General features: G+C 42.9%; 1 pseudogene; it reads left to right on the top strand.

The window, feature by feature from the left end:
• Positions 1–3,262: 3,262 nt before the first annotated feature.
• LOC102857073 lies at positions 3,263–3,610 on the top strand (annotated as a pseudogene).
• Positions 3,611–6,119: the final 2,509 nt, after the last annotated feature.

The raw sequence follows: 6,119 nt of genomic DNA, 5'->3' as shown, positions 1-6,119 counted from the left end.
AAATCTGTTGTCAAGCAAACTTTCTTCTCCAAAGTGCTAAGGAGCAAAGATGTCACTTTAAAGATTGAGGTGTATCTGATCCATAGTCCTTTCAACTGCTTCCTATGCATCTGGAAGTTGACTAGTAAATGAGAAAATTTGAAGAAGAATCAATCCCTTTGAACTGTGAATTGGAGAAGAGTTTTGAATAACCCTGGACTGTCAACAAATCAGCCTTGGAGGAAAAGGAGAACCAGGGTGCTTCTCAGACACCTAAGGGAGGGTCCGCTAAGAACTGGCTTCAACTTGAAAGCAATGAGAGAGAAAAAAGTGTTAGATCACTCAATAGCCTTTCTATTTGTTGGAGATCAGGAAGGGAATCTACTGACAAACCAAAACATTCAGCTATACTTATTTCATGTAGAACACATCATTAATCTTTATTGCTTATGAAGTCTTCACATACTGTTTTAGAAATATACAATAGGTTGCTTTTGCCTATGGTTATCACATTTTGAGATGTGAACTGCTAAAGATGGACTCAACCACGTCAATTGCTAAATCTATTGAAACAAGTCAAGAATGAAATTATTCAAGACTGAATAGTTTCCAGATGAAAGAACACACAGAATGAATCACAGAATGTAGTAAGCACTCTCACACAATTTTCACATTAGCTTTACACCCTAGAAATAGAGTCTGTCTTACAGAACCTTGTTTATTTACCAACTAGAAATGTTTGTCATACATTTTCAAATGGTCATTTGCAAAGAAGCTTCTGAATTTCTGTTACTAATGGGGTCTGCAGATGCCACAATTTTAGATTCTAAAATAGTTTCATGCACACCCATGTTTATCGCGGCTTTGTTCACAATAGCAAGGAGTTGGAAACAACCTAAGTACCCATCAACAAACGAATGGATAGAGAAGCTGTGGTATAGTCACACAATGGAATACTATGCTGCATTGAAAAACAAGGAACTCATGCAATATTATTCAAAATGGGTGAACCTGGAGGACATTACGCTGAGTGAAATATCTCAATGCATAGTGCCCCTGTTGTAAAACAGGACTGACATCAGGGTTTGGGGGAGACTGAGAAAGAGGGGATAAATAATGTAGACTGCATTGAAACAGATGAGGGAGAGAACTGTTTAAAAGGGATATGTGATTAGGTATTATTGTCATGACAGGAGTCTAGAACGAAGACTGCATAGTGGAGTGGACCTGGGGGGAGGGATTATAAAACAATGGGGGAACTTTTCTTTCACTTTTCAAAGAGAAGAGTGTATTGGGTGGGGGGGAGAGGTGGGCAGGGAGTAAAGTGCAACAATGAATGAATGGAAATGAAAAAATTTAAAAAAAGGCCTTGTTCCCAGAAAAGAAAAAAAAAGTTTCCATTTCTATATCACTATATATTTGTACCATAGCAAGGAATGGAGCAGATCTGAAACACACTCTATTGCATTCATAATACTACTAGTAATTTTGGCACTAGCAGTACTAACAATTTGATGTATTAAACTGGAGTATTCAGTAGCAATCTTTTCTGTTTATGAGGTTTTCAAAAGGAAAGTAATTTTGGAATTGCCTGTAGGAATTCACAAATCCTTATCTTCTGCAAGCTTTTGATTTTGTGCTTCACTCTGGATAAAAATCATGTTACTTTAAAAATTTGGTTCTCTCATAAGAAATAAATTTTACTAATTGAAAGGAAAGAAAACATCTTAAAAATAAAATTGACATTCAAATTTGGATGTTAACACCAAGATTCATGTTTGAAAATTAGCAAGTTGTAAAGAAATACTTGGAACATGTAATTTTTTTTCCCTTCAGGTCTAAGAAAAAGAAAAGTGTGTATAAAGCAGTTAGAAAGAATTTCAACCTTCTGTTGTACGGTTGTTGGTGGGTCCATTGCAGCTCTTCATTTGTGTTGTGTGTTTTTTTTCATCTTGAAATAATACTTCAAAAGTTATGTGCCATTTTTCTCCTTTGATGCTGTATGTTTGCAGTTCATTGGGCCAGTCCCCCAATGGGGTCAAGTGTGTTCACAAGGAGCACGACACAAACACAAATGTGTCCCTTAAATTCTAGGCTATGTTCTGTGAAATAGGATGTCAGGTGCTTTGAACTCTGTGTGAACACCAGATGAAAACCTTACAGGAGCCCATTGCTGGCTGTCCTCGCCACCGCTGCTGCCACCACGGCCGCTGCTCCTGCCGGCGCTGCTGGCAGAGGTCTGAGGAATAGTCGTAAGCAGCAGTGAGTGGTGGCTGAGAGGTCACGTGTGGGTGTGGAGCAAGAGCGAGCGAGCAGGGAGGAAAAGGAGCATCTTCAGTCCCACCTGCCAGAGCAGCAGGGGTGGAGCAGGCCCCAGAGCCTTGCCACCGCAGCCCACCCACCACATAACAAGAGACAGTTGTTCTTAGATGCCATCAAGTCGAGTACAGATCAACTGACCCTGCGAACAACAGGACTGAACCCTGTCCTCCCCTGTGCCATCCTCACCATCCAAAAATTTTATTTTGTACCTCTGAGTGAACGGAACTGCGTATGAAATTAGTTTCTAAAATGATTTTTTTAAAACATCCATTCCGTGCTCTGGGAGAATATTTATAAGGATTTTACCATTACTCTCAATGAAGCACTTTTTAGATTCCCAAGGATCTACACTGGAGAGAAATACAGAGACAAAGAGAGAGAAAGACTCCTGGACCCCAAAAGGCACCTCATGCCTTTAGATTCCCTTTCCTTTGACATTTTTTCATGACACAGTTACCAGGGAAGGTTAGCAATGTTTACCCCAGGGGCACTGACCCACTAACTCTCTACTCCTAGAACAGATAACATGCTTAATTGTCAACAGATTGGGCCCAAACCACAGTGACCTTATATATAACAGAATAAAATGTTACCCAGTCATGGACCACCTTCACGATTCTTGGTATATCTGAGTCCATTGCTTCAGCTGTTGTGTCAAACCATCTCACATGCCCAGAGTCAAGGGGGTAAGAGTCCCCAACCTGCTCTCAGGATGTGGGCATGACAAAGTCACATGACGACAAATGTGGCGCTCTGCCCCAGCTGACAGTTAAAAGCAACCACTTCTTGACATTGTTGAGTTTCTCAATGAACAAAACTGGAGCTGTCCTACTTCATGGCTTTGGACTAAGAAAAAAAAACAAAAAAAAAAACCACTACATTTAAAAATCCTATTCTCCCTTTTCCCTCCCTGTCGCTGCTGAGGTAGCACGTGCGAGGCCTGCCCGCCACCACCACCAAGATGCGTTATGTCGCCTCCTATCTTCTGGCCGCCCTTGGGGGCAATTCCTCCTCCAGCGCCAAGGACATCAAGAAGATCCTGGACAGCGTGGGCATCGAGGCCGACGACGACCGGCTCAACAAGGTCATCAGTGAGCTAAGTGGGAAGAACATTGAAGACGTCATTGCCCAAGGTATTGGTAAACTTGCCAGCATGCCTGCTGGTGGTGCTGTGGCCGTCTCCGCAGCCCCTGGTGCTGCAGCTCCTGCTGCCGGCTCTGCCCCAGCTGCAGCAGAGGAGAAGAAAGAAGAGAAGAAGGAGGAGTCTGAGGAGTCAGATGATGACATGGGCTTTGGCTTGTTCGACTGAGTCCCCTTCGTGCAAATAAAGCCTTTTTCTGTATATATTAAAAAAATAATCCTATTCTCCAGTGAATCAATAACTAAAAAAAAAAAATAATTAAATTCCTGTTCTCGTTGTGTAAGCCATTTTGAGTTAGGCCTTCTGCTACTGAGCCTCACCGGGTTTGGCCTTTGCTTGGGCAAGTGTTACTGCTCTTTGTGGCTCAGTTGAGAAGTTCCCAGAGGTACCTTGTTCTGCCAGCAAGCCTCTGCTCCAGGGTTACTGTTGTTGTTGTGTACCATCAAGTCGGAGCTGACCCTTGGTTGACCCTCCAGAGAGTTTTCATAGGCAGTTTAATAGTATGGGAGGAGATCACCCATTTTTCTCTCGTGGAACAGCTGGTAGATTTGAACCATGTGCCTTTGGGTTGGCAGCGCAACTCCTTACCAATAGAGGGTGCCCTAATGGTTCTGGGACAGGTTTTAAGCGATCCTTGTCATCTTTATTGATGTGAATTCATTCGAACTTGTGCCTCTCAAGGAGAAAAGGGCTCTGGATATCCCCCCACTCCCCAAAGTAAATAGAACCCAAGCACATATAAAAAATTCTGCATGCAAGCAACAAATGCTGGCGAGGTTGTGGAGAAACTGGAACCCTTATTCACTGTTGGTGAGAATGTAAAATGGTGCAACCACTGTGGAAGGCCGTATGGTGCTTTCTCAAAAAGTTGCAAATAGAGATACCATTTGACCCAGCAATTCCACTACTGGGAATATATCCCAAAGAGACCATAACTGACATCCAAGCAGATATACGCACACCCATGTTTATCGCAGCTCTGTTCACAAGAGCAAGGAGTTGGAAACAACCCAGGTGCCCATCAGCAAACAAATGGATAGAGAAGCTGTGGTATATTCACACAATGGAATACTATGCTGCATTGAAAAACAAGGAACTCATTCAATATTATTCAAAATGGGTGAGCCTGGAGGACATTATGCTGAGTGAAATATCTCAGTCACAAAAGGACAAATATTGCATGGTGTCACTGCTGTAAAATGGGACTGATATCAGGGTGGGATAAGACTGAGAAAAACTGGATAAATTGTGTATACTGCACTGAAACAGATGAGGGACTGAATAATTTAAAAGCGATGTATGATAGGGTATTATGGTTATCACAAGAGTCCACAATTAAGGTTGCATAGTGGAATGTACTTGGGGTGGTGGGAAGGGTGTGGGGGGATTGTGTACCAGGGATGGAGTCTTTCTTTTACTTTTGAAAGAGAGGAGCTAACTGGGGGGCGGGGAGAGAGGGCTGGGCGGGTAGAGAAGTGCAGCAATGAATGAATGGAAATCCAAATTCTCTGTAAATGTTCATCAACATTATTAAAAAAATAAAATATAAAAAAACTAAAAAAAAATTCTGCATGATTCTTTAATGTAGACACTGAAAATGTGAAAATACCCCTTTTTCAACTTACCTTTTTAAAGGGAAGTGCTTTAGCAACTCCTGGAGGCAAAAAAAAGTGCTGACTGAAGAAGGCTTCTCTCTCCCTAAGCATCTATCTCCTTGAAGGTGCTATGTCCCAGCGATTCATCAGGGACCCCATTTCCCCACTCGTCTCACCTCAGAACAGAGTCCCCTCCTTGACATTGGGCACCTTTTTTTTGTAGGTTACTCCTTGCAACCTTTCCCACCCGGGGCTGGAACCCCTTCATCCACTTCAGAATTTCTGTCTGTTTGAGTCAGCCCCGAGCCAGAGAGCTGGGAGCTGCAGCCCATGCTGGGTGGCCTCCCCTCCTTGCCCAGCCCAAGGGGATCTTGCAGCTATAAATTGAGTAAATTGAAAATGTTACTGAAAGTTGGAGATAAAAGAGAGAGCTGGGTGTTTCCATGAATAAAACATGGCAGGGAGGCCATTTCTTGGAAAAATAGAGAGAATAAATTGCAGTGGATCAATTTTATCTAATTTCTTGGCCGAGCTTCTGACATGCAAATGAATGTACTCATAATTTATGAGTGAGCTATGGAGATTACCAGAGGGAAGCGACGCCTGGTCCTTTGGTGGAGGGAGGAGGGGGATGGCCAAGGATTTAGCAAAAGTCCACTGGGCTTTTTCTCCTTGCACCTTAGAGATTTGGAAACCCTCCTAGTGTAGGAGGAAGAAAAAAAAAAGCCAGGTCAGAACAGATTGTGCATGCCTGAGGCTGTCTTGTTCTTCCGGATATCCCCATCATTGTCTGTCGGCCCAGACTTGATCATAATGAGCATGACCAAGCCAGTTGGTCTTCAAGAAGTTCTAATCTCCCAACACGCCACTCATATTAGCTGGTCTTCTCCTCACACTGGATTTCCAGCCTAAGCTTTTGCTTGAAGACCCATCTAAACTTGTTCTTGTTCATCCTTCTCCACTGCTCCATTTTGGTGTCCAGCATGTCTGTCCCTCTTCCTTAGAGGTGACTCACTGACTTAATTCTACCTGCGACAGGCTTCCTGTGGCCTGAGCAACAACTGTAAAAGGTCTGAAGTGAT

Source organism: Elephantulus edwardii, unplaced genomic scaffold (assembly GCF_000299155.1).
Source record: "Elephantulus edwardii isolate Elephantulus edwardi_28Jun2011 unplaced genomic scaffold, EleEdw1.0 scaffold00021, whole genome shotgun sequence".
In the NCBI taxonomy this organism is placed as follows: domain Eukaryota; kingdom Metazoa; phylum Chordata; class Mammalia; order Macroscelidea; family Macroscelididae; genus Elephantulus; species Elephantulus edwardii.
The sequence above is the reverse complement of the archived record's forward strand: the minus strand, read 5'-3'. Positions and strand labels throughout refer to the sequence as shown.